Source organism: Orcinus orca, unplaced genomic scaffold (assembly GCF_937001465.1).
Source record: "Orcinus orca unplaced genomic scaffold, mOrcOrc1.1 scaffold_302, whole genome shotgun sequence".
Taxonomy (NCBI): domain Eukaryota; kingdom Metazoa; phylum Chordata; class Mammalia; order Artiodactyla; family Delphinidae; genus Orcinus; species Orcinus orca.
Window position 1 is genome coordinate 44,714 of NW_026043844.1, and position 24,048 is coordinate 68,761.

At 76.9% G+C, this 24,048-nt stretch overlaps 23 non-coding genes across 23 annotated transcripts; all 23 read left to right on the forward strand.

Moving 5' to 3' along the window:
• The first annotated feature begins 210 nt into the window (after positions 1–210).
• LOC125963336 (5S ribosomal RNA) lies at positions 211–329 on the forward strand. The gene has a single exon (XR_007475161.1). It is a non-coding gene; the product is annotated as a 5S ribosomal RNA (ribosomal RNA).
• A 926-nt stretch (positions 330–1,255) lies between these two features.
• On the forward strand, positions 1,256–1,374 carry LOC125963337 (5S ribosomal RNA). Its single transcript, XR_007475162.1, has one exon. It is a non-coding gene; the product is annotated as a 5S ribosomal RNA (ribosomal RNA).
• A 926-nt stretch (positions 1,375–2,300) lies between these two features.
• Positions 2,301–2,419, forward strand: LOC125963338 (5S ribosomal RNA). Its single transcript, XR_007475163.1, has one exon. It is a non-coding gene; the product is annotated as a 5S ribosomal RNA (ribosomal RNA).
• A 934-nt stretch (positions 2,420–3,353) lies between these two features.
• Positions 3,354–3,472, forward strand: LOC125963339 (5S ribosomal RNA). The gene has a single exon (XR_007475164.1). It is a non-coding gene; the product is annotated as a 5S ribosomal RNA (ribosomal RNA).
• A 926-nt stretch (positions 3,473–4,398) lies between these two features.
• On the forward strand, positions 4,399–4,517 carry LOC125963341 (5S ribosomal RNA). Its single transcript, XR_007475166.1, has one exon. It is a non-coding gene; the product is annotated as a 5S ribosomal RNA (ribosomal RNA).
• Positions 4,518–5,443: 926 nt separating this feature from the next.
• Positions 5,444–5,562, forward strand: LOC125963342 (5S ribosomal RNA). The gene has a single exon (XR_007475167.1). It is a non-coding gene; the product is annotated as a 5S ribosomal RNA (ribosomal RNA).
• Positions 5,563–6,488: 926 nt separating this feature from the next.
• On the forward strand, positions 6,489–6,607 carry LOC125963343 (5S ribosomal RNA). The gene has a single exon (XR_007475169.1). It is a non-coding gene; the product is annotated as a 5S ribosomal RNA (ribosomal RNA).
• A 926-nt stretch (positions 6,608–7,533) lies between these two features.
• Positions 7,534–7,652, forward strand: LOC125963344 (5S ribosomal RNA). The gene has a single exon (XR_007475170.1). It is a non-coding gene; the product is annotated as a 5S ribosomal RNA (ribosomal RNA).
• A 934-nt stretch (positions 7,653–8,586) lies between these two features.
• LOC125963345 (5S ribosomal RNA) lies at positions 8,587–8,705 on the forward strand. The gene has a single exon (XR_007475171.1). It is a non-coding gene; the product is annotated as a 5S ribosomal RNA (ribosomal RNA).
• Positions 8,706–9,631: 926 nt separating this feature from the next.
• LOC125963206 (5S ribosomal RNA) lies at positions 9,632–9,750 on the forward strand. Its single transcript, XR_007475031.1, has one exon. It is a non-coding gene; the product is annotated as a 5S ribosomal RNA (ribosomal RNA).
• A 926-nt stretch (positions 9,751–10,676) lies between these two features.
• LOC125963207 (5S ribosomal RNA) lies at positions 10,677–10,795 on the forward strand. Its single transcript, XR_007475032.1, has one exon. It is a non-coding gene; the product is annotated as a 5S ribosomal RNA (ribosomal RNA).
• Positions 10,796–11,721: 926 nt separating this feature from the next.
• LOC125963208 (5S ribosomal RNA) lies at positions 11,722–11,840 on the forward strand. The gene has a single exon (XR_007475033.1). It is a non-coding gene; the product is annotated as a 5S ribosomal RNA (ribosomal RNA).
• A 926-nt stretch (positions 11,841–12,766) lies between these two features.
• On the forward strand, positions 12,767–12,885 carry LOC125963209 (5S ribosomal RNA). Its single transcript, XR_007475034.1, has one exon. It is a non-coding gene; the product is annotated as a 5S ribosomal RNA (ribosomal RNA).
• Positions 12,886–13,811: 926 nt separating this feature from the next.
• On the forward strand, positions 13,812–13,930 carry LOC125963210 (5S ribosomal RNA). The gene has a single exon (XR_007475035.1). It is a non-coding gene; the product is annotated as a 5S ribosomal RNA (ribosomal RNA).
• A 934-nt stretch (positions 13,931–14,864) lies between these two features.
• On the forward strand, positions 14,865–14,983 carry LOC125963212 (5S ribosomal RNA). The gene has a single exon (XR_007475037.1). It is a non-coding gene; the product is annotated as a 5S ribosomal RNA (ribosomal RNA).
• Positions 14,984–15,909: 926 nt separating this feature from the next.
• LOC125963213 (5S ribosomal RNA) lies at positions 15,910–16,028 on the forward strand. Its single transcript, XR_007475038.1, has one exon. It is a non-coding gene; the product is annotated as a 5S ribosomal RNA (ribosomal RNA).
• A 926-nt stretch (positions 16,029–16,954) lies between these two features.
• Positions 16,955–17,073, forward strand: LOC125963214 (5S ribosomal RNA). The gene has a single exon (XR_007475039.1). It is a non-coding gene; the product is annotated as a 5S ribosomal RNA (ribosomal RNA).
• A 926-nt stretch (positions 17,074–17,999) lies between these two features.
• LOC125963215 (5S ribosomal RNA) lies at positions 18,000–18,118 on the forward strand. The gene has a single exon (XR_007475040.1). It is a non-coding gene; the product is annotated as a 5S ribosomal RNA (ribosomal RNA).
• Positions 18,119–19,044: 926 nt separating this feature from the next.
• LOC125963216 (5S ribosomal RNA) lies at positions 19,045–19,163 on the forward strand. Its single transcript, XR_007475041.1, has one exon. It is a non-coding gene; the product is annotated as a 5S ribosomal RNA (ribosomal RNA).
• Positions 19,164–20,089: 926 nt separating this feature from the next.
• LOC125963217 (5S ribosomal RNA) lies at positions 20,090–20,208 on the forward strand. Its single transcript, XR_007475042.1, has one exon. It is a non-coding gene; the product is annotated as a 5S ribosomal RNA (ribosomal RNA).
• Positions 20,209–21,134: 926 nt separating this feature from the next.
• On the forward strand, positions 21,135–21,253 carry LOC125963218 (5S ribosomal RNA). The gene has a single exon (XR_007475043.1). It is a non-coding gene; the product is annotated as a 5S ribosomal RNA (ribosomal RNA).
• A 934-nt stretch (positions 21,254–22,187) lies between these two features.
• Positions 22,188–22,306, forward strand: LOC125963219 (5S ribosomal RNA). The gene has a single exon (XR_007475044.1). It is a non-coding gene; the product is annotated as a 5S ribosomal RNA (ribosomal RNA).
• A 926-nt stretch (positions 22,307–23,232) lies between these two features.
• On the forward strand, positions 23,233–23,351 carry LOC125963220 (5S ribosomal RNA). Its single transcript, XR_007475045.1, has one exon. It is a non-coding gene; the product is annotated as a 5S ribosomal RNA (ribosomal RNA).
• Positions 23,352–24,048: the final 697 nt, after the last annotated feature.

Consider the following 24,048-nt stretch of genomic DNA (forward strand, 5'->3'; position numbering starts at 1 on the left):
CAAGCGCCGAAGGGTTTGCTGGGTCACGGCCGCCCTGGGCTGGGAGGTGGTCGCCAAACCCTCCGCCGCCGCCCGATACCCGAGACCTCCGTTCCCCCTGCCTGGGCGGGCGAGGGGGCCCTGCCGGGGCGGGCCGGCCGCCAGGCTGGCGTTAAGGCGCCAGCGCCAGCGAAACTGGGCCTCAAGAGGCAGCCCGCGGCCCCCGCCCCCGTCTACGGCCATACCACCCTGAACGCGCCCGATCTCGTCTGATCTCGGAAGCTAAGCAGGGTCGGGCCTGGTTAGTACTTGGATGGGAGACCGCCTGGGAATACCGGGTGCTGTAGGCTTTTTGCCTCCCGCTCCGCCCGCCTTCTCCTTTACTCGCCCGCGGCGGGGGCCGCCGGCTCCGCCCCCGCCGGGCCCCGCGGCAGGCCCCACCTCCTCAGGCCCCTCCCACCACGGCGCGCGCCGGCGGGGGCCCTCCCCGCCGGCCCGGCCGGCCAGAAGGCGGCCCTGGAAGGCAGCCGCACCCCAGACGCTCCCGGGGTGGCTGGCCCGGACCCAGACTCCGCCGCGGGCCCACTTGCCGTCCTTTCGGCCCGCGAGCCCCTCGACCTGCACCTGGCCGCCCCCACCGGCGCCCAGCCCCGGCGCCGCCACCTGTGTGCCGGTGTGTCCCTCCACAGCTCCCTCCGACAAAAGCCCCCCACCCCCACCCCGCCCCGCTGGCGTGTCACCGCGGCCGGGTGCGGGAGCGGGATCGAGGGCAGGGGCCGCTTCCCCGGGCCTGCCGGCCACCAGGGGCGGGGTCCTGAGCTCGGCGGGGGGTGTGGGGGCAAGGGTGGCCTTGCCGGGGCTGAGGGGCCGTGGCGACTCAATGGTGGCTCCCAGTGGCTTCGGGCCAGCTGCCGTCGGGCAGGAGGGCCGGCCCGGGCTGCGGCCGGGCTGCGCCTAGCGCCGCGTGGGCCGGCAGGGCCGATGCCCAAGGGACCGCGGGCCCCGGGCCCTGAAGCCTCCGGGGCCACGTCCCTGTGAGCGACGTGCGGGATCTTGGGCGGGGCGCCAAGCGCCGAAGGGTTTGCTGGGTCACGGCCGCCCTGGGCTGGGAGGTGGTCGCCAAACCCTCCGCCGCCGCCCGATACCCGAGACCTCCGTTCCCCCTGCCTGGGCGGGCGAGGGGGCCCTGCCGGGGCGGGCCGGCCGCCAGGCTGGCGTTAAGGCGCCAGCGCCAGCGAAACTGGGCCTCAAGAGGCAGCCCGCGGCCCCCGCCCCCGTCTACGGCCATACCACCCTGAACGCGCCCGATCTCGTCTGATCTCGGAAGCTAAGCAGGGTCGGGCCTGGTTAGTACTTGGATGGGAGACCGCCTGGGAATACCGGGTGCTGTAGGCTTTTTGCCTCCCGCTCCGCCCGCCTTCTCCTTTACTCGCCCGCGGCGGGGGCCGCCGGCTCCGCCCCCGCCGGGCCCCGCGGCAGGCCCCACCTCCTCAGGCCCCTCCCACCACGGCGCGCGCCGGCGGGGGCGCTCCCCGCCGGCCCGGCCGGCCAGAAGGCGGCCCTGGAAGGCAGCCGCACCCCAGACGCTCCCGGGGTGGCTGGCCCGGACCCAGACTCCGCCGCGGGCCCACTTGCCGTCCTTTCGGCCCGCGAGCCCCTCGACCTGCACCTGGCCGCCCCCACCGGCGCCCAGCCCCGGCGCCGCCACCTGTGTGCCGGTGTGTCCCTCCACAGCTCCCTCCGACAAAAGCCCCCCACCCCCACCCCGCCCCGCTGGCGTGTCACCGCGGCCGGGTGCGGGAGCGGGATCGAGGGCAGGGGCCGCTTCCCCGGGCCTGCCGGCCACCAGGGGCGGGGTCCTGAGCTCGGCGGGGGGTGTGGGGGCAAGGGTGGCCTTGCCGGGGCTGAGGGGCCGTGGCGACTCAATGGTGGCTCCCAGTGGCTTCGGGCCAGCTGCCGTCGGGCAGGAGGGCCGGCCCGGGCTGCGGCCGGGCTGCGCCTAGCGCCGCGTGGGCCGGCAGGGCCGATGCCCAAGGGACCGCGGGCCCCGGGCCCTGAAGCCTCCGGGGCCACGTCCCTGTGAGCGACGTGCGGGATCTTGGGCGGGGCGCCAAGCGCCGAAGGGTTTGCTGGGTCACGGCCGCCCTGGGCTGGGAGGTGGTCGCCAAACCCTCCGCCGCCGCCCGATACCCGAGACCTCCGTTCCCCCTGCCTGGGCGGGCGAGGGGGCCCTGCCGGGGCGGGCCGGCCGCCAGGCTGGCGTTAAGGCGCCAGCGCCAGCGAAACTGGGCCTCAAGAGGCAGCCCGCGGCCCCCGCCCCCGTCTACGGCCATACCACCCTGAACGCGCCCGATCTCGTCTGATCTCGGAAGCTAAGCAGGGTCGGGCCTGGTTAGTACTTGGATGGGAGACCGCCTGGGAATACCGGGTGCTGTAGGCTTTTTGCCTCCCGCTCCGCCCGCCTTCTCCTTTACTCGCCCGCGGCGGGGGCCGCCGGCTCCGCCCCCGCCGGACCCCGCGGCAGGCCCCACCTCCTCAGGCCCCTCCCACCACGGCGCGCGCCGGCGGGGGCGCTCCCCGCCGGCCCGGCCGGCCAGGCGGCCAGAAGGCGGCCCTGGAAGGCGGCCGCACCCCAGACGCTCCCGGGGTGGCTGGCCCGGACCCAGACTCCGCCGCGGGCCCACTTGCTGTCCTTTCGGCCCGCGAGCCCCTCGACCTGCACCTGGCCGCCCCCACCGGCGCCCAGCCCCGGCGCCGCCACCTGTGTGCCGGTGTGTCCCTCCACAGCTCCCTCCGACAAAAGCCCCCCACCCCCACCCCGCCCCTCTGGCGTGTCACCGCGGCCGGGTGCGGGAGCGGGATCGAGGGCAGGGGCCGCTTCCCCGGGCCTGCCGGCCACCAGGGGCGGGGTCCTGAGCTCGGCGGGGGGTGTGGGGGCAAGGGTGGCCTTGCCGGGGCTGAGGGGCCGTGGCGACTCAATGGTGGCTCCCAGTGGCTTCGGGCCAGCTGCCGTCGGGCAGGAGGGCCGGCCCGGGCTGCGGCCGGGCTGCGCCTCGCGCCGCGTGGGCCGGCAGGGCCGATGCCCAAGGGACCGCGGGCCCCGGGCCCTGAAGCCTCCGGGGCCACGTCCCTGTGAGCGACGTGCGGGATCTTGGGCGGGGCGCCAAGCGCCGAAGGGTTTGCTGGGTCACGGCCGCCCTGGGCTGGGAGGTGGTCGCCAAACCCTCCGCCGCCGCCCGATACCCGAGACCTCCGTTCCCCCTGCCTGGGCGGGCGAGGGGGCCCTGCCGGGGCGGGCCGGCCGCCAGGCTGGCGTTAAGGCGCCAGCGCCAGCGAAACTGGGCCTCAAGAGGCAGCCCGCGGCCCCCGCCCCCGTCTACGGCCATACCACCCTGAACGCGCCCGATCTCGTCTGATCTCGGAAGCTAAGCAGGGTCGGGCCTGGTTAGTACTTGGATGGGAGACCGCCTGGGAATACCGGGTGCTGTAGGCTTTTTGCCTCCCGCTCCGCCCGCCTTCTCCTTTACTCGCCCGCGGCGGGGGCCGCCGGCTCCGCCCCCGCCGGGCCCCGCGGCAGGCCCCACCTCCTCAGGCCCCTCCCACCACGGCGCGCGCCGGCGGGGGCGCTCCCCGCCGGCCCGGCCGGCCAGAAGGCGGCCCTGGAAGGCAGCCGCACCCCAGACGCTCCCGGGGTGGCTGGCCCGGACCCAGACTCCGCCGCGGGCCCACTTGCCGTCCTTTCGGCCCGCGAGCCCCTCGACCTGCACCTGGCCGCCCCCACCGGCGCCCAGCCCCGGCGCCGCCACCTGTGTGCCGGTGTGTCCCTCCACAGCTCCCTCCGACAAAAGCCCCCCACCCCCACCCCGCCCCGCTGGCGTGTCACCGCGGCCGGGTGCGGGAGCGGGATCGAGGGCAGGGGCCGCTTCCCCGGGCCTGCCGGCCACCAGGGGCGGGGTCCTGAGCTCGGCGGGGGGTGTGGGGGCAAGGGTGGCCTTGCCGGGGCTGAGGGGCCGTGGCGACTCAATGGTGGCTCCCAGTGGCTTCGGGCCAGCTGCCGTCGGGCAGGAGGGCCGGCCCGGGCTGCGGCCGGGCTGCGCCTAGCGCCGCGTGGGCCGGCAGGGCCGATGCCCAAGGGACCGCGGGCCCCGGGCCCTGAAGCCTCCGGGGCCACGTCCCTGTGAGCGACGTGCGGGATCTTGGGCGGGGCGCCAAGCGCCGAAGGGTTTGCTGGGTCACGGCCGCCCTGGGCTGGGAGGTGGTCGCCAAACCCTCCGCCGCCGCCCGATACCCGAGACCTCCGTTCCCCCTGCCTGGGCGGGCGAGGGGGCCCTGCCGGGGCGGGCCGGCCGCCAGGCTGGCGTTAAGGCGCCAGCGCCAGCGAAACTGGGCCTCAAGAGGCAGCCCGCGGCCCCCGCCCCCGTCTACGGCCATACCACCCTGAACGCGCCCGATCTCGTCTGATCTCGGAAGCTAAGCAGGGTCGGGCCTGGTTAGTACTTGGATGGGAGACCGCCTGGGAATACCGGGTGCTGTAGGCTTTTTGCCTCCCGCTCCGCCCGCCTTCTCCTTTACTCGCCCGCGGCGGGGGCCGCCGGCTCCGCCCCCGCCGGGCCCCGCGGCAGGCCCCACCTCCTCAGGCCCCTCCCACCACGGCGCGCGCCGGCGGGGGCGCTCCCCGCCGGCCCGGCCGGCCAGAAGGCGGCCCTGGAAGGCAGCCGCACCCCAGACGCTCCCGGGGTGGCTGGCCCGGACCCAGACTCCGCCGCGGGCCCACTTGCCGTCCTTTCGGCCCGCGAGCCCCTCGACCTGCACCTGGCCGCCCCCACCGGCGCCCAGCCCCGGCGCCGCCACCTGTGTGCCGGTGTGTCCCTCCACAGCTCCCTCCGACAAAAGCCCCCCACCCCCACCCCGCCCCGCTGGCGTGTCACCGCGGCCGGGTGCGGGAGCGGGATCGAGGGCAGGGGCCGCTTCCCCGGGCCTGCCGGCCACCAGGGGCGGGGTCCTGAGCTCGGCGGGGGGTGTGGGGGCAAGGGTGGCCTTGCCGGGGCTGAGGGGCCGTGGCGACTCAATGGTGGCTCCCAGTGGCTTCGGGCCAGCTGCCGTCGGGCAGGAGGGCCGGCCCGGGCTGCGGCCGGGCTGCGCCTAGCGCCGCGTGGGCCGGCAGGGCCGATGCCCAAGGGACCGCGGGCCCCGGGCCCTGAAGCCTCCGGGGCCACGTCCCTGTGAGCGACGTGCGGGATCTTGGGCGGGGCGCCAAGCGCCGAAGGGTTTGCTGGGTCACGGCCGCCCTGGGCTGGGAGGTGGTCGCCAAACCCTCCGCCGCCGCCCGATACCCGAGACCTCCGTTCCCCCTGCCTGGGCGGGCGAGGGGGCCCTGCCGGGGCGGGCCGGCCGCCAGGCTGGCGTTAAGGCGCCAGCGCCAGCGAAACTGGGCCTCAAGAGGCAGCCCGCGGCCCCCGCCCCCGTCTACGGCCATACCACCCTGAACGCGCCCGATCTCGTCTGATCTCGGAAGCTAAGCAGGGTCGGGCCTGGTTAGTACTTGGATGGGAGACCGCCTGGGAATACCGGGTGCTGTAGGCTTTTTGCCTCCCGCTCCGCCCGCCTTCTCCTTTACTCGCCCGCGGCGGGGGCCGCCGGCTCCGCCCCCGCCGGGCCCCGCGGCAGGCCCCACCTCCTCAGGCCCCTCCCACCACGGCGCGCGCCGGCGGGGGCCCTCCCCGCCGGCCCGGCCGGCCAGAAGGCGGCCCTGGAAGGCAGCCGCACCCCAGACGCTCCCGGGGTGGCTGGCCCGGACCCAGACTCCGCCGCGGGCCCACTTGCCGTCCTTTCGGCCCGCGAGCCCCTCGACCTGCACCTGGCCGCCCCCACCGGCGCCCAGCCCCGGCGCCGCCACCTGTGTGCCGGTGTGTCCCTCCACAGCTCCCTCCGACAAAAGCCCCCCACCCCCACCCCGCCCCGCTGGCGTGTCACCGCGGCCGGGTGCGGGAGCGGGATCGAGGGCAGGGGCCGCTTCCCCGGGCCTGCCGGCCACCAGGGGCGGGGTCCTGAGCTCGGCGGGGGGTGTGGGGGCAAGGGTGGCCTTGCCGGGGCTGAGGGGCCGTGGCGACTCAATGGTGGCTCCCAGTGGCTTCGGGCCAGCTGCCGTCGGGCAGGAGGGCCGGCCCGGGCTGCGGCCGGGCTGCGCCTAGCGCCGCGTGGGCCGGCAGGGCCGATGCCCAAGGGACCGCGGGCCCCGGGCCCTGAAGCCTCCGGGGCCACGTCCCTGTGAGCGACGTGCGGGATCTTGGGCGGGGCGCCAAGCGCCGAAGGGTTTGCTGGGTCACGGCCGCCCTGGGCTGGGAGGTGGTCGCCAAACCCTCCGCCGCCGCCCGATACCCGAGACCTCCGTTCCCCCTGCCTGGGCGGGCGAGGGGGCCCTGCCGGGGCGGGCCGGCCGCCAGGCTGGCGTTAAGGCGCCAGCGCCAGCGAAACTGGGCCTCAAGAGGCAGCCCGCGGCCCCCGCCCCCGTCTACGGCCATACCACCCTGAACGCGCCCGATCTCGTCTGATCTCGGAAGCTAAGCAGGGTCGGGCCTGGTTAGTACTTGGATGGGAGACCGCCTGGGAATACCGGGTGCTGTAGGCTTTTTGCCTCCCGCTCCGCCCGCCTTCTCCTTTACTCGCCCGCGGCGGGGGCCGCCGGCTCCGCCCCCGCCGGGCCCCGCGGCAGGCCCCACCTCCTCAGGCCCCTCCCACCACGGCGCGCGCCGGCGGGGGCGCTCCCCGCCGGCCCGGCCGGCCAGAAGGCGGCCCTGGAAGGCAGCCGCACCCCAGACGCTCCCGGGGTGGCTGGCCCGGACCCAGACTCCGCCGCGGGCCCACTTGCCGTCCTTTCGGCCCGCGAGCCCCTCGACCTGCACCTGGCCGCCCCCACCGGCGCCCAGCCCCGGCGCCGCCACCTGTGTGCCGGTGTGTCCCTCCACAGCTCCCTCCGACAAAAGCCCCCCACCCCCACCCCGCCCCGCTGGCGTGTCACCGCGGCCGGGTGCGGGAGCGGGATCGAGGGCAGGGGCCGCTTCCCCGGGCCTGCCGGCCACCAGGGGCGGGGTCCTGAGCTCGGCGGGGGGTGTGGGGGCAAGGGTGGCCTTGCCGGGGCTGAGGGGCCGTGGCGACTCAATGGTGGCTCCCAGTGGCTTCGGGCCAGCTGCCGTCGGGCAGGAGGGCCGGCCCGGGCTGCGGCCGGGCTGCGCCTAGCGCCGCGTGGGCCGGCAGGGCCGATGCCCAAGGGACCGCGGGCCCCGGGCCCTGAAGCCTCCGGGGCCACGTCCCTGTGAGCGACGTGCGGGATCTTGGGCGGGGCGCCAAGCGCCGAAGGGTTTGCTGGGTCACGGCCGCCCTGGGCTGGGAGGTGGTCGCCAAACCCTCCGCCGCCGCCCGATACCCGAGACCTCCGTTCCCCCTGCCTGGGCGGGCGAGGGGGCCCTGCCGGGGCGGGCCGGCCGCCAGGCTGGCGTTAAGGCGCCAGCGCCAGCGAAACTGGGCCTCAAGAGGCAGCCCGCGGCCCCCGCCCCCGTCTACGGCCATACCACCCTGAACGCGCCCGATCTCGTCTGATCTCGGAAGCTAAGCAGGGTCGGGCCTGGTTAGTACTTGGATGGGAGACCGCCTGGGAATACCGGGTGCTGTAGGCTTTTTGCCTCCCGCTCCGCCCGCCTTCTCCTTTACTCGCCCGCGGCGGGGGCCGCCGGCTCCGCCCCCGCCGGACCCCGCGGCAGGCCCCACCTCCTCAGGCCCCTCCCACCACGGCGCGCGCCGGCGGGGGCGCTCCCCGCCGGCCCGGCCGGCCAGGCGGCCAGAAGGCGGCCCTGGAAGGCGGCCGCACCCCAGACGCTCCCGGGGTGGCTGGCCCGGACCCAGACTCCGCCGCGGGCCCACTTGCTGTCCTTTCGGCCCGCGAGCCCCTCGACCTGCACCTGGCCGCCCCCACCGGCGCCCAGCCCCGGCGCCGCCACCTGTGTGCCGGTGTGTCCCTCCACAGCTCCCTCCGACAAAAGCCCCCCACCCCCACCCCGCCCCTCTGGCGTGTCACCGCGGCCGGGTGCGGGAGCGGGATCGAGGGCAGGGGCCGCTTCCCCGGGCCTGCCGGCCACCAGGGGCGGGGTCCTGAGCTCGGCGGGGGGTGTGGGGGCAAGGGTGGCCTTGCCGGGGCTGAGGGGCCGTGGCGACTCAATGGTGGCTCCCAGTGGCTTCGGGCCAGCTGCTGTCGGGCAGGAGGGCCGGCCCGGGCTGCGGCCGGGCTGCGCCTCGCGCCGCGTGGGCCGGCAGGGCCGATGCCCAAGGGACCGCGGGCCCCGGGCCCTGAAGCCTCCGGGGCCACGTCCCTGTGAGCGACGTGCGGGATCTTGGGCGGGGCGCCAAGCGCCGAAGGGTTTGCTGGGTCACGGCCGCCCTGGGCTGGGAGGTGGTCGCCAAACCCTCCGCCGCCGCCCGATACCCGAGACCTCCGTTCCCCCTGCCTGGGCGGGCGAGGGGGCCCTGCCGGGGCGGGCCGGCCGCCAGGCTGGCGTTAAGGCGCCAGCGCCAGCGAAACTGGGCCTCAAGAGGCAGCCCGCGGCCCCCGCCCCCGTCTACGGCCATACCACCCTGAACGCGCCCGATCTCGTCTGATCTCGGAAGCTAAGCAGGGTCGGGCCTGGTTAGTACTTGGATGGGAGACCGCCTGGGAATACCGGGTGCTGTAGGCTTTTTGCCTCCCGCTCCGCCCGCCTTCTCCTTTACTCGCCCGCGGCGGGGGCCGCCGGCTCCGCCCCCGCCGGGCCCCGCGGCAGGCCCCACCTCCTCAGGCCCCTCCCACCACGGCGCGCGCCGGCGGGGGCGCTCCCCGCCGGCCCGGCCGGCCAGAAGGCGGCCCTGGAAGGCAGCCGCACCCCAGACGCTCCCGGGGTGGCTGGCCCGGACCCAGACTCCGCCGCGGGCCCACTTGCCGTCCTTTCGGCCCGCGAGCCCCTCGACCTGCACCTGGCCGCCCCCACCGGCGCCCAGCCCCGGCGCCGCCACCTGTGTGCCGGTGTGTCCCTCCACAGCTCCCTCCGACAAAAGCCCCCCACCCCCACCCCGCCCCGCTGGCGTGTCACCGCGGCCGGGTGCGGGAGCGGGATCGAGGGCAGGGGCCGCTTCCCCGGGCCTGCCGGCCACCAGGGGCGGGGTCCTGAGCTCGGCGGGGGGTGTGGGGGCAAGGGTGGCCTTGCCGGGGCTGAGGGGCCGTGGCGACTCAATGGTGGCTCCCAGTGGCTTCGGGCCAGCTGCCGTCGGGCAGGAGGGCCGGCCCGGGCTGCGGCCGGGCTGCGCCTAGCGCCGCGTGGGCCGGCAGGGCCGATGCCCAAGGGACCGCGGGCCCCGGGCCCTGAAGCCTCCGGGGCCACGTCCCTGTGAGCGACGTGCGGGATCTTGGGCGGGGCGCCAAGCGCCGAAGGGTTTGCTGGGTCACGGCCGCCCTGGGCTGGGAGGTGGTCGCCAAACCCTCCGCCGCCGCCCGATACCCGAGACCTCCGTTCCCCCTGCCTGGGCGGGCGAGGGGGCCCTGCCGGGGCGGGCCGGCCGCCAGGCTGGCGTTAAGGCGCCAGCGCCAGCGAAACTGGGCCTCAAGAGGCAGCCCGCGGCCCCCGCCCCCGTCTACGGCCATACCACCCTGAACGCGCCCGATCTCGTCTGATCTCGGAAGCTAAGCAGGGTCGGGCCTGGTTAGTACTTGGATGGGAGACCGCCTGGGAATACCGGGTGCTGTAGGCTTTTTGCCTCCCGCTCCGCCCGCCTTCTCCTTTACTCGCCCGCGGCGGGGGCCGCCGGCTCCGCCCCCGCCGGGCCCCGCGGCAGGCCCCACCTCCTCAGGCCCCTCCCACCACGGCGCGCGCCGGCGGGGGCGCTCCCCGCCGGCCCGGCCGGCCAGAAGGCGGCCCTGGAAGGCAGCCGCACCCCAGACGCTCCCGGGGTGGCTGGCCCGGACCCAGACTCCGCCGCGGGCCCACTTGCCGTCCTTTCGGCCCGCGAGCCCCTCGACCTGCACCTGGCCGCCCCCACCGGCGCCCAGCCCCGGCGCCGCCACCTGTGTGCCGGTGTGTCCCTCCACAGCTCCCTCCGACAAAAGCCCCCCACCCCCACCCCGCCCCGCTGGCGTGTCACCGCGGCCGGGTGCGGGAGCGGGATCGAGGGCAGGGGCCGCTTCCCCGGGCCTGCCGGCCACCAGGGGCGGGGTCCTGAGCTCGGCGGGGGGTGTGGGGGCAAGGGTGGCCTTGCCGGGGCTGAGGGGCCGTGGCGACTCAATGGTGGCTCCCAGTGGCTTCGGGCCAGCTGCCGTCGGGCAGGAGGGCCGGCCCGGGCTGCGGCCGGGCTGCGCCTAGCGCCGCGTGGGCCGGCAGGGCCGATGCCCAAGGGACCGCGGGCCCCGGGCCCTGAAGCCTCCGGGGCCACGTCCCTGTGAGCGACGTGCGGGATCTTGGGCGGGGCGCCAAGCGCCGAAGGGTTTGCTGGGTCACGGCCGCCCTGGGCTGGGAGGTGGTCGCCAAACCCTCCGCCGCCGCCCGATACCCGAGACCTCCGTTCCCCCTGCCTGGGCGGGCGAGGGGGCCCTGCCGGGGCGGGCCGGCCGCCAGGCTGGCGTTAAGGCGCCAGCGCCAGCGAAACTGGGCCTCAAGAGGCAGCCCGCGGCCCCCGCCCCCGTCTACGGCCATACCACCCTGAACGCGCCCGATCTCGTCTGATCTCGGAAGCTAAGCAGGGTCGGGCCTGGTTAGTACTTGGATGGGAGACCGCCTGGGAATACCGGGTGCTGTAGGCTTTTTGCCTCCCGCTCCGCCCGCCTTCTCCTTTACTCGCCCGCGGCGGGGGCCGCCGGCTCCGCCCCCGCCGGGCCCCGCGGCAGGCCCCACCTCCTCAGGCCCCTCCCACCACGGCGCGCGCCGGCGGGGGCCCTCCCCGCCGGCCCGGCCGGCCAGAAGGCGGCCCTGGAAGGCAGCCGCACCCCAGACGCTCCCGGGGTGGCTGGCCCGGACCCAGACTCCGCCGCGGGCCCACTTGCCGTCCTTTCGGCCCGCGAGCCCCTCGACCTGCACCTGGCCGCCCCCACCGGCGCCCAGCCCCGGCGCCGCCACCTGTGTGCCGGTGTGTCCCTCCACAGCTCCCTCCGACAAAAGCCCCCCACCCCCACCCCGCCCCGCTGGCGTGTCACCGCGGCCGGGTGCGGGAGCGGGATCGAGGGCAGGGGCCGCTTCCCCGGGCCTGCCGGCCACCAGGGGCGGGGTCCTGAGCTCGGCGGGGGGTGTGGGGGCAAGGGTGGCCTTGCCGGGGCTGAGGGGCCGTGGCGACTCAATGGTGGCTCCCAGTGGCTTCGGGCCAGCTGCCGTCGGGCAGGAGGGCCGGCCCGGGCTGCGGCCGGGCTGCGCCTAGCGCCGCGTGGGCCGGCAGGGCCGATGCCCAAGGGACCGCGGGCCCCGGGCCCTGAAGCCTCCGGGGCCACGTCCCTGTGAGCGACGTGCGGGATCTTGGGCGGGGCGCCAAGCGCCGAAGGGTTTGCTGGGTCACGGCCGCCCTGGGCTGGGAGGTGGTCGCCAAACCCTCCGCCGCCGCCCGATACCCGAGACCTCCGTTCCCCCTGCCTGGGCGGGCGAGGGGGCCCTGCCGGGGCGGGCCGGCCGCCAGGCTGGCGTTAAGGCGCCAGCGCCAGCGAAACTGGGCCTCAAGAGGCAGCCCGCGGCCCCCGCCCCCGTCTACGGCCATACCACCCTGAACGCGCCCGATCTCGTCTGATCTCGGAAGCTAAGCAGGGTCGGGCCTGGTTAGTACTTGGATGGGAGACCGCCTGGGAATACCGGGTGCTGTAGGCTTTTTGCCTCCCGCTCCGCCCGCCTTCTCCTTTACTCGCCCGCGGCGGGGGCCGCCGGCTCCGCCCCCGCCGGGCCCCGCGGCAGGCCCCACCTCCTCAGGCCCCTCCCACCACGGCGCGCGCCGGCGGGGGCGCTCCCCGCCGGCCCGGCCGGCCAGAAGGCGGCCCTGGAAGGCAGCCGCACCCCAGACGCTCCCGGGGTGGCTGGCCCGGACCCAGACTCCGCCGCGGGCCCACTTGCCGTCCTTTCGGCCCGCGAGCCCCTCGACCTGCACCTGGCCGCCCCCACCGGCGCCCAGCCCCGGCGCCGCCACCTGTGTGCCGGTGTGTCCCTCCACAGCTCCCTCCGACAAAAGCCCCCCACCCCCACCCCGCCCCGCTGGCGTGTCACCGCGGCCGGGTGCGGGAGCGGGATCGAGGGCAGGGGCCGCTTCCCCGGGCCTGCCGGCCACCAGGGGCGGGGTCCTGAGCTCGGCGGGGGGTGTGGGGGCAAGGGTGGCCTTGCCGGGGCTGAGGGGCCGTGGCGACTCAATGGTGGCTCCCAGTGGCTTCGGGCCAGCTGCCGTCGGGCAGGAGGGCCGGCCCGGGCTGCGGCCGGGCTGCGCCTAGCGCCGCGTGGGCCGGCAGGGCCGATGCCCAAGGGACCGCGGGCCCCGGGCCCTGAAGCCTCCGGGGCCACGTCCCTGTGAGCGACGTGCGGGATCTTGGGCGGGGCGCCAAGCGCCGAAGGGTTTGCTGGGTCACGGCCGCCCTGGGCTGGGAGGTGGTCGCCAAACCCTCCGCCGCCGCCCGATACCCGAGACCTCCGTTCCCCCTGCCTGGGCGGGCGAGGGGGCCCTGCCGGGGCGGGCCGGCCGCCAGGCTGGCGTTAAGGCGCCAGCGCCAGCGAAACTGGGCCTCAAGAGGCAGCCCGCGGCCCCCGCCCCCGTCTACGGCCATACCACCCTGAACGCGCCCGATCTCGTCTGATCTCGGAAGCTAAGCAGGGTCGGGCCTGGTTAGTACTTGGATGGGAGACCGCCTGGGAATACCGGGTGCTGTAGGCTTTTTGCCTCCCGCTCCGCCCGCCTTCTCCTTTACTCGCCCGCGGCGGGGGCCGCCGGCTCCGCCCCCGCCGGGCCCCGCGGCAGGCCCCACCTCCTCAGGCCCCTCCCACCACGGCGCGCGCCGGCGGGGGCGCTCCCCGCCGGCCCGGCCGGCCAGAAGGCGGCCCTGGAAGGCAGCCGCACCCCAGACGCTCCCGGGGTGGCTGGCCCGGACCCAGACTCCGCCGCGGGCCCACTTGCCGTCCTTTCGGCCCGCGAGCCCCTCGACCTGCACCTGGCCGCCCCCACCGGCGCCCAGCCCCGGCGCCGCCACCTGTGTGCCGGTGTGTCCCTCCACAGCTCCCTCCGACAAAAGCCCCCCACCCCCACCCCGCCCCGCTGGCGTGTCACCGCGGCCGGGTGCGGGAGCGGGATCGAGGGCAGGGGCCGCTTCCCCGGGCCTGCCGGCCACCAGGGGCGGGGTCCTGAGCTCGGCGGGGGGTGTGGGGGCAAGGGTGGCCTTGCCGGGGCTGAGGGGCCGTGGCGACTCAATGGTGGCTCCCAGTGGCTTCGGGCCAGCTGCCGTCGGGCAGGAGGGCCGGCCCGGGCTGCGGCCGGGCTGCGCCTAGCGCCGCGTGGGCCGGCAGGGCCGATGCCCAAGGGACCGCGGGCCCCGGGCCCTGAAGCCTCCGGGGCCACGTCCCTGTGAGCGACGTGCGGGATCTTGGGCGGGGCGCCAAGCGCCGAAGGGTTTGCTGGGTCACGGCCGCCCTGGGCTGGGAGGTGGTCGCCAAACCCTCCGCCGCCGCCCGATACCCGAGACCTCCGTTCCCCCTGCCTGGGCGGGCGAGGGGGCCCTGCCGGGGCGGGCCGGCCGCCAGGCTGGCGTTAAGGCGCCAGCGCCAGCGAAACTGGGCCTCAAGAGGCAGCCCGCGGCCCCCGCCCCCGTCTACGGCCATACCACCCTGAACGCGCCCGATCTCGTCTGATCTCGGAAGCTAAGCAGGGTCGGGCCTGGTTAGTACTTGGATGGGAGACCGCCTGGGAATACCGGGTGCTGTAGGCTTTTTGCCTCCCGCTCCGCCCGCCTTCTCCTTTACTCGCCCGCGGCGGGGGCCGCCGGCTCCGCCCCCGCCGGACCCCGCGGCAGGCCCCACCTCCTCAGGCCCCTCCCACCACGGCGCGCGCCGGCGGGGGCGCTCCCCGCCGGCCCGGCCGGCCAGGCGGCCAGAAGGCGGCCCTGGAAGGCGGCCGCACCCCAGACGCTCCCGGGGTGGCTGGCCCGGACCCAGACTCCGCCGCGGGCCCACTTGCCGTCCTTTCGGCCCGCGAGCCCCTCGACCTGCACCTGGCCGCCCCCACCGGCGCCCAGCCCCGGCGCCGCCACCTGTGTGCCGGTGTGTCCCTCCACAGCTCCCTCCGACAAAAGCCCCCCACCCCCACCCCGCCCCTCTGGCGTGTCACCGCGGCCGGGTGCGGGAGCGGGATCGAGGGCAGGGGCCGCTTCCCCGGGCCTGCCGGCCACCAGGGGCGGGGTCCTGAGCTCGGCGGGGGGTGTGGGGGCAAGGGTGGCCTTGCCGGGGCTGAGGGGCCGTGGCGACTCAATGGTGGCTCCCAGTGGCTTCGGGCCAGCTGCTGTCGGGCAGGAGGGCCGGCCCGGGCTGCGGCCGGGCTGCGCCTCGCGCCGCGTGGGCCGGCAGGGCCGATGCCCAAGGGACCGCGGGCCCCGGGCCCTGAAGCCTCCGGGGCCACGTCCCTGTGAGCGACGTGCGGGATCTTGGGCGGGGCGCCAAGCGCCGAAGGGTTTGCTGGGTCACGGCCGCCCTGGGCTGGGAGGTGGTCGCCAAACCCTCCGCCGCCGCCCGATACCCGAGACCTCCGTTCCCCCTGCCTGGGCGGGCGAGGGGGCCCTGCCGGGGCGGGCCGGCCGCCAGGCTGGCGTTAAGGCGCCAGCGCCAGCGAAACTGGGCCTCAAGAGGCAGCCCGCGGCCCCCGCCCCCGTCTACGGCCATACCACCCTGAACGCGCCCGATCTCGTCTGATCTCGGAAGCTAAGCAGGGTCGGGCCTGGTTAGTACTTGGATGGGAGACCGCCTGGGAATACCGGGTGCTGTAGGCTTTTTGCCTCCCGCTCCGCCCGCCTTCTCCTTTACTCGCCCGCGGCGGGGGCCGCCGGCTCCGCCCCCGCCGGGCCCCGCGGCAGGCCCCACCTCCTCAGGCCCCTCCCACCACGGCGCGCGCCGGCGGGGGCGCTCCCCGCCGGCCCGGCCGGCCAGAAGGCGGCCCTGGAAGGAAGCCGCACCCCAGACGCTCCCGGGGTGGCTGGCCCGGACCCAGACTCCGCCGCGGGCCCACTTGCCGTCCTTTCGGCCCGCGAGCCCCTCGACCTGCACCTGGCCGCCCCCACCGGCGCCCAGCCCCGGCGCCGCCACCTGTGTGCCGGTGTGTCCCTCCACAGCTCCCTCCGACAAAAGCCCCCCACCCCCACCCCGCCCCGCTGGCGTGTCACCGCGGCCGGGTGCGGGAGCGGGATCGAGGGCAGGGGCCGCTTCCCCGGGCCTGCCGGCCACCAGGGGCGGGGTCCTGAGCTCGGCGGGGGGTGTGGGGGCAAGGGTGGCCTTGCCGGGGCTGAGGGGCCGTGGCGACTCAATGGTGGCTCCCAGTGGCTTCGGGCCAGCTGCCGTCGGGCAGGAGGGCCGGCCCGGGCTGCGGCCGGGCTGCGCCTAGCGCCGCGTGGGCCGGCAGGGCCGATGCCCAAGGGACCGCGGGCCCCGGGCCCTGAAGCCTCCGGGGCCACGTCCCTGTGAGCGACGTGCGGGATCTTGGGCGGGGCGCCAAGCGCCGAAGGGTTTGCTGGGTCACGGCCGCCCTGGGCTGGGAGGTGGTCGCCAAACCCTCCGCCGCCGCCCGATACCCGAGACCTCCGTTCCCCCTGCCTGGGCGGGCGAGGGGGCCCTGCCGGGGCGGGCCGGCCGCCAGGCTGGCGTTAAGGCGCCAGCGCCAGCGAAACTGGGCCTCAAGAGGCAGCCCGCGGCCCCCGCCCCCGTCTACGGCCATACCACCCTGAACGCGCCCGATCTCGTCTGATCTCGGAAGCTAAGCAGGGTCGGGCCTGGTTAGTACTTGGATGGGAGACCGCCTGGGAATACCGGGTGCTGTAGGCTTTTTGCCTCCCGCTCCGCCCGCCTTCTCCTTTACTCGCCCGCGGCGGGGGCCGCCGGCTCCGCCCCCGCCGGGCCCCGCGGCAGGCCCCACCTCCTCAGGCCCCTCCCACCACGGCGCGCGCCGGCGGGGGCGCTCCCCGCCGGCCCGGCCGGCCAGAAGGCGGCCCTGGAAGGCAGCCGCACCCCAGACGCTCCCGGGGTGGCTGGCCCGGACCCAGACTCCGCCGCGGGCCCACTTGCCGTCCTTTCGGCCCGCGAGCCCCTCGACCTGCACCTGGCCGCCCCCACCGGCGCCCAGCCCCGGCGCCGCCACCTGTGTGCCGGTGTGTCCCTCCACAGCTCCCTCCGACAAAAGCCCCCCACCCCCACCCCGCCCCGCTGGCGTGTCACCGCGGCCGGGTGCGGGAGCGGGATCGAGGGCAGGGGCCGCTTCCCCGGGCCTGCCGGCCACCAGGGGCGGGGTCCTGAGCTCGGCGGGGGGTGTGGGGGCAAGGGTGGCCTTGCCGGGGCTGAGGGGCCGTGGCGACTCAATGGTGGCTCCCAGTGGCTTCGGGCCAGCTGCCGTCGGGCAGGAGGGCCGGCCCGGGCTGCGGCCGGGCTGCGCCTAGCGCCGCGTGGGCCGGCAGGGCCGATGCCCAAGGGACCGCGGGCCCCGGGCCCTGAAGCCTCCGGGGCCACGTCCCTGTGAGCGACGTGCGGGATCTTGGGCGGGGCGCCAAGCGCCGAAGGGTTTGCTGGGTCACGGCCGCCCTGGGCTGGGAGGTGGTCGCCAAACCCTCCGCCGCCGCCCGATACCCGAGACCTCCGTTCCCCCTGCCTGGGCGGGCGAGGGGGCCCTGCCGGGGCGGGCCGGCCGCCAGGCTGGCGTTAAGGCGCCAGCGCCAGCGAAACTGGGCCTCAAGAGGCAGCCCGCGGCCCCCGCCCCCGTCTACGGCCATACCACCCTGAACGCGCCCGATCTCGTCTGATCTCGGAAGCTAAGCAGGGTCGGGCCTGGTTAGTACTTGGATGGGAGACCGCCTGGGAATACCGGGTGCTGTAGGCTTTTTGCCTCCCGCTCCGCCCGCCTTCTCCTTTACTCGCCCGCGGCGGGGGCCGCCGGCTCCGCCCCCGCCGGGCCCCGCGGCAGGCCCCACCTCCTCAGGCCCCTCCCACCACGGCGCGCGCCGGCGGGGGCCCTCCCCGCCGGCCCGGCCGGCCAGAAGGCGGCCCTGGAAGGCAGCCGCACCCCAGACGCTCCCGGGGTGGCTGGCCCGGACCCAGACTCCGCCGCGGGCCCACTTGCCGTCCTTTCGGCCCGCGAGCCCCTCGACCTGCACCTGGCCGCCCCCACCGGCGCCCAGCCCCGGCGCCGCCACCTGTGTGCCGGTGTGTCCCTCCACAGCTCCCTCCGACAAAAGCCCCCCACCCCCACCCCGCCCCGCTGGCGTGTCACCGCGGCCGGGTGCGGGAGCGGGATCGAGGGCAGGGGCCGCTTCCCCGGGCCTGCCGGCCACCAGGGGCGGGGTCCTGAGCTCGGCGGGGGGTGTGGGGGCAAGGGTGGCCTTGCCGGGGCTGAGGGGCCGTGGCGACTCAATGGTGGCTCCCAGTGGCTTCGGGCCAGCTGCCGTCGGGCAGGAGGGCCGGCCCGGGCTGCGGCCGGGCTGCGCCTAGCGCCGCGTGGGCCGGCAGGGCCGATGCCCAAGGGACCGCGGGCCCCGGGCCCTGAAGCCTCCGGGGCCACGTCCCTGTGAGCGACGTGCGGGATCTTGGGCGGGGCGCCAAGCGCCGAAGGGTTTGCTGGGTCACGGCCGCCCTGGGCTGGGAGGTGGTCGCCAAACCCTCCGCCGCCGCCCGATACCCGAGACCTCCGTTCCCCCTGCCTGGGCGGGCGAGGGGGCCCTGCCGGGGCGGGCCGGCCGCCAGGCTGGCGTTAAGGCGCCAGCGCCAGCGAAACTGGGCCTCAAGAGGCAGCCCGCGGCCCCCGCCCCCGTCTACGGCCATACCACCCTGAACGCGCCCGATCTCGTCTGATCTCGGAAGCTAAGCAGGGTCGGGCCTGGTTAGTACTTGGATGGGAGACCGCCTGGGAATACCGGGTGCTGTAGGCTTTTTGCCTCCCGCTCCGCCCGCCTTCTCCTTTACTCGCCCGCGGCGGGGGCCGCCGGCTCCGCCCCCGCCGGGCCCCGCGGCAGGCCCCACCTCCTCAGGCCCCTCCCACCACGGCGCGCGCCGGCGGGGGCCCTCCCCGCCGGCCCGGCCGGCCAGAAGGCGGCCCTGGAAGGCAGCCGCACCCCAGACGCTCCCGGGGTGGCTGGCCCGGACCCAGACTCCGCCGCGGGCCCACTTGCCGTCCTTTCGGCCCGCGAGCCCCTCGACCTGCACCTGGCCGCCCCCACCGGCGCCCAGCCCCGGCGCCGCCACCTGTGTGCCGGTGTGTCCCTCCACAGCTCCCTCCGACAAAAGCCCCCCACCCCCACCCCGCCCCGCTGGCGTGTCACCGCGGCCGGGTGCGGGAGCGGGATCGAGGGCAGGGGCCGCTTCCCCGGGCCTGCCGGCCACCAGGGGCGGGGTCCTGAGCTCGGCGGGGGGTGTGGGGGCAAGGGTGGCCTTGCCGGGGCTGAGGGGCCGTGGCGACTCAATGGTGGCTCCCAGTGGCTTCGGGCCAGCTGCCGTCGGGCAGGAGGGCCGGCCCGGGCTGCGGCCGGGCTGCGCCTAGCGCCGCGTGGGCCGGCAGGGCCGATGCCCAAGGGACCGCGGGCCCCGGGCCCTGAAGCCTCCGGGGCCACGTCCCTGTGAGCGACGTGCGGGATCTTGGGCGGGGCGCCAAGCGCCGAAGGGTTTGCTGGGTCACGGCCGCCCTGGGCTGGGAGGTGGTCGCCAAACCCTCCGCCGCCGCCCGATACCCGAGACCTCCGTTCCCCCTGCCTGGGCGGGCGAGGGGGCCCTGCCGGGGCGGGCCGGCCGCCAGGCTGGCGTTAAGGCGCCAGCGCCAGCGAAACTGGGCCTCAAGAGGCAGCCCGCGGCCCCCGCCCCCGTCTACGGCCATACCACCCTGAACGCGCCCGATCTCGTCTGATCTCGGAAGCTAAGCAGGGTCGGGCCTGGTTAGTACTTGGATGGGAGACCGCCTGGGAATACCGGGTGCTGTAGGCTTTTTGCCTCCCGCTCCGCCCGCCTTCTCCTTTACTCGCCCGCGGCGGGGGCCGCCGGCTCCGCCCCCGCCGGGCCCCGCGGCAGGCCCCACCTCCTCAGGCCCCTCCCACCACGGCGCGCGCCGGCGGGGGCCCTCCCCGCCGGCCCGGCCGGCCAGAAGGCGGCCCTGGAAGGCAGCCGCACCCCAGACGCTCCCGGGGTGGCTGGCCCGGACCCAGACTCCGCCGCGGGCCCACTTGCCGTCCTTTCGGCCCGCGAGCCCCTCGACCTGCACCTGGCCGCCCCCACCGGCGCCCAGCCCCGGCGCCGCCACCTGTGTGCCGGTGTGTCCCTCCACAGCTCCCTCCGACAAAAGCCCCCCACCCCCACCCCGCCCCGCTGGCGTGTCACCGCGGCCGGGTGCGGGAGCGGGATCGAGGGCAGGGGCCGCTTCCCCGGGCCTGCCGGCCACCAGGGGCGGGGTCCTGAGCTCGGCGGGGGGTGTGGGGGCAAGGGTGGCCTTGCCGGGGCTGAGGGGCCGTGGCGACTCAATGGTGGCTCCCAGTGGCTTCGGGCCAGCTGCCGTCGGGCAGGAGGGCCGGCCCGGGCTGCGGCCGGGCTGCGCCTAGCGCCGCGTGGGCCGGCAGGGCCGATGCCCAAGGGACCGCGGGCCCCGGGCCCTGAAGCCTCCGGGGCCACGTCCCTGTGAGCGACGTGCGGGATCTTGGGCGGGGCGCCAAGCGCCGAAGGGTTTGCTGGGTCACGGCCGCCCTGGGCTGGGAGGTGGTCGCCAAACCCTCCGCCGCCGCCCGATACCCGAGACCTCCGTTCCCCCTGCCTGGGCGGGCGAGGGGGCCCTGCCGGGGCGGGCCGGCCGCCAGGCTGGCGTTAAGGCGCCAGCGCCAGCGAAACTGGGCCTCAAGAGGCAGCCCGCGGCCCCCGCCCCCGTCTACGGCCATACCACCCTGAACGCGCCCGATCTCGTCTGATCTCGGAAGCTAAGCAGGGTCGGGCCTGGTTAGTACTTGGATGGGAGACCGCCTGGGAATACCGGGTGCTGTAGGCTTTTTGCCTCCCGCTCCGCCCGCCTTCTCCTTTACTCGCCCGCGGCGGGGGCCGCCGGCTCCGCCCCCGCCGGGCCCCGCGGCAGGCCCCACCTCCTCAGGCCCCTCCCACCACGGCGCGCGCCGGCGGGGGCGCTCCCCGCCGGCCCGGCCGGCCAGAAGGCGGCCCTGGAAGGCAGCCGCACCCCAGACGCTCCCGGGGTGGCTGGCCCGGACCCAGACTCCGCCGCGGGCCCACTTGCCGTCCTTTCGGCCCGCGAGCCCCTCGACCTGCACCTGGCCGCCCCCACCGGCGCCCAGCCCCGGCGCCGCCACCTGTGTGCCGGTGTGTCCCTCCACAGCTCCCTCCGACAAAAGCCCCCCACCCCCACCCCGCCCCGCTGGCGTGTCACCGCGGCCGGGTGCGGGAGCGGGATCGAGGGCAGGGGCCGCTTCCCCGGGCCTGCCGGCCACCAGGGGCGGGGTCCTGAGCTCGGCGGGGGGTGTGGGGGCAAGGGTGGCCTTGCCGGGGCTGAGGGGCCGTGGCGACTCAATGGTGGCTCCCAGTGGCTTCGGGCCAGCTGCCGTCGGGCAGGAGGGCCGGCCCGGGCTGCGGCCGGGCTGCGCCTAGCGCCGCGTGGGCCGGCAGGGCCGATGCCCAAGGGACCGCGGGCCCCGGGCCCTGAAGCCTCCGGGGCCACGTCCCTGTGAGCGACGTGCGGGATCTTGGGCGGGGCGCCAAGCGCCGAAGGGTTTGCTGGGTCACGGCCGCCCTGGGCTGGGAGGTGGTCGCCAAACCCTCCGCCGCCGCCCGATACCCGAGACCTCCGTTCCCCCTGCCTGGGCGGGCGAGGGGGCCCTGCCGGGGCGGGCCGGCCGCCAGGCTGGCGTTAAGGCGCCAGCGCCAGCGAAACTGGGCCTCAAGAGGCAGCCCGCGGCCCCCGCCCCCGTCTACGGCCATACCACCCTGAACGCGCCCGATCTCGTCTGATCTCGGAAGCTAAGCAGGGTCGGGCCTGGTTAGTACTTGGATGGGAGACCGCCTGGGAATACCGGGTGCTGTAGGCTTTTTGCCTCCCGCTCCGCCCGCCTTCTCCTTTACTCGCCCGCGGCGGGGGCCGCCGGCTCCGCCCCCGCCGGACCCCGCGGCAGGCCCCACCTCCTCAGGCCCCTCCCACCACGGCGCGCGCCGGCGGGGGCGCTCCCCGCCGGCCCGGCCGGCCAGGCGGCCAGAAGGCGGCCCTGGAAGGCGGCCGCACCCCAGACGCTCCCGGGGTGGCTGGCCCGGACCCAGACTCCGCCGCGGGCCCACTTGCTGTCCTTTCGGCCCGCGAGCCCCTCGACCTGCACCTGGCCGCCCCCACCGGCGCCCAGCCCCGGCGCCGCCACCTGTGTGCCGGTGTGTCCCTCCACAGCTCCCTCCGACAAAAGCCCCCCACCCCCACCCCGCCCCTCTGGCGTGTCACCGCGGCCGGGTGCGGGAGCGGGATCGAGGGCAGGGGCCGCTTCCCCGGGCCTGCCGGCCACCAGGGGCGGGGTCCTGAGCTCGGCGGGGGGTGTGGGGGCAAGGGTGGCCTTGCCGGGGCTGAGGGGCCGTGGCGACTCAATGGTGGCTCCCAGTGGCTTCGGGCCAGCTGCTGTCGGGCAGGAGGGCCGGCCCGGGCTGCGGCCGGGCTGCGCCTCGCGCCGCGTGGGCCGGCAGGGCCGATGCCCAAGGGACCGCGGGCCCCGGGCCCTGAAGCCTCCGGGGCCACGTCCCTGTGAGCGACGTGCGGGATCTTGGGCGGGGCGCCAAGCGCCGAAGGGTTTGCTGGGTCACGGCCGCCCTGGGCTGGGAGGTGGTCGCCAAACCCTCCGCCGCCGCCCGATACCCGAGACCTCCGTTCCCCCTGCCTGGGCGGGCGAGGGGGCCCTGCCGGGGCGGGCCGGCCGCCAGGCTGGCGTTAAGGCGCCAGCGCCAGCGAAACTGGGCCTCAAGAGGCAGCCCGCGGCCCCCGCCCCCGTCTACGGCCATACCACCCTGAACGCGCCCGATCTCGTCTGATCTCGGAAGCTAAGCAGGGTCGGGCCTGGTTAGTACTTGGATGGGAGACCGCCTGGGAATACCGGGTGCTGTAGGCTTTTTGCCTCCCGCTCCGCCCGCCTTCTCCTTTACTCGCCCGCGGCGGGGGCCGCCGGCTCCGCCCCCGCCGGGCCCCGCGGCAGGCCCCACCTCCTCAGGCCCCTCCCACCACGGCGCGCGCCGGCGGGGGCGCTCCCCGCCGGCCCGGCCGGCCAGAAGGCGGCCCTGGAAGGCAGCCGCACCCCAGACGCTCCCGGGGTGGCTGGCCCGGACCCAGACTCCGCCGCGGGCCCACTTGCCGTCCTTTCGGCCCGCGAGCCCCTCGACCTGCACCTGGCCGCCCCCACCGGCGCCCAGCCCCGGCGCCGCCACCTGTGTGCCGGTGTGTCCCTCCACAGCTCCCTCCGACAAAAGCCCCCCACCCCCACCCCGCCCCGCTGGCGTGTCACCGCGGCCGGGTGCGGGAGCGGGATCGAGGGCAGGGGCCGCTTCCCCGGGCCTGCCGGCCACCAGGGGCGGGGTCCTGAGCTCGGCGGGGGGTGTGGGGGCAAGGGTGGCCTTGCCGGGGCTGAGGGGCCGTGGCGACTCAATGGTGGCTCCCAGTGGCTTCGGGCCAGCTGCCGTCGGGCAGGAGGGCCGGCCCGGGCTGCGGCCGGGCTGCGCCTAGCGCCGCGTGGGCCGGCAGGGCCGATGCCCAAGGGACCGCGGGCCCCGGGCCCTGAAGCCTCCGGGGCCACGTCCCTGTGAGCGACGTGCGGGATCTTGGGCGGGGCGCCAAGCGCCGAAGGGTTTGCTGGGTCACGGCCGCCCTGGGCTGGGAGGTGGTCGCCAAACCCTCCGCCGCCGCCCGATACCCGAGACCTCCGTTCCCCCTGCCTGGGCGGGCGAGGGGGCCCTGCCGGGGCGGGCCGGCCGCCAGGCTGGCGTTAAGGCGCCAGCGCCAGCGAAACTGGGCCTCAAGAGGCAGCCCGCGGCCCCCGCCCCCGTCTACGGCCATACCACCCTGAACGCGCCCGATCTCGTCTGATCTCGGAAGCTAAGCAGGGTCGGGCCTGGTTAGTACTTGGATGGGAGACCGCCTGGGAATACCGGGTGCTGTAGGCTTTTTGCCTCCCGCTCCGCCCGCCTTCTCCTTTACTCGCCCGCGGCGGGGGCCGCCGGCTCCGCCCCCGCCGGGCCCCGCGGCAGGCCCCACCTCCTCAGGCCCCTCCCACCACGGCGCGCGCCGGCGGGGGCGCTCCCCGCCGGCCCGGCCGGCCAGAAGGCGGCCCTGGAAGGCAGCCGCACCCCAGACGCTCCCGGGGTGGCTGGCCCGGACCCAGACTCCGCCGCGGGCCCACTTGCCGTCCTTTCGGCCCGCGAGCCCCTCGACCTGCACCTGGCCGCCCCCACCGGCGCCCAGCCCCGGCGCCGCCACCTGTGTGCCGGTGTGTCCCTCCACAGCTCCCTCCGACAAAAGCCCCCCACCCCCACCCCGCCCCTCTGGCGTGTCACCGCGGCCGGGTGCGGGAGCGGGATCGAGGGCAGGGGCCGCTTCCCCGGGCCTGCCGGCCACCAGGGGCGGGGTCCTGAGCTCGGCGGGGGGTGTGGGGGCAAGGGTGGCCTTGCCGGGGCTGAGGGGCCGTGGCGACTCAATGGTGGCTCCCAGTGGCTTCGGGCCAGCTGCTGTCGGGCAGGAGGGCCGGCCCGGGCTGCGGCCGGGCTGCGCCTCGCGCCGCGTGGGCCGGCAGGGCCGATGCCCAAGGGACCGCGGGCCCCGGGCCCTGAAGCCTCCGGGGCCACGTCCCTGTGAGCGACGTGC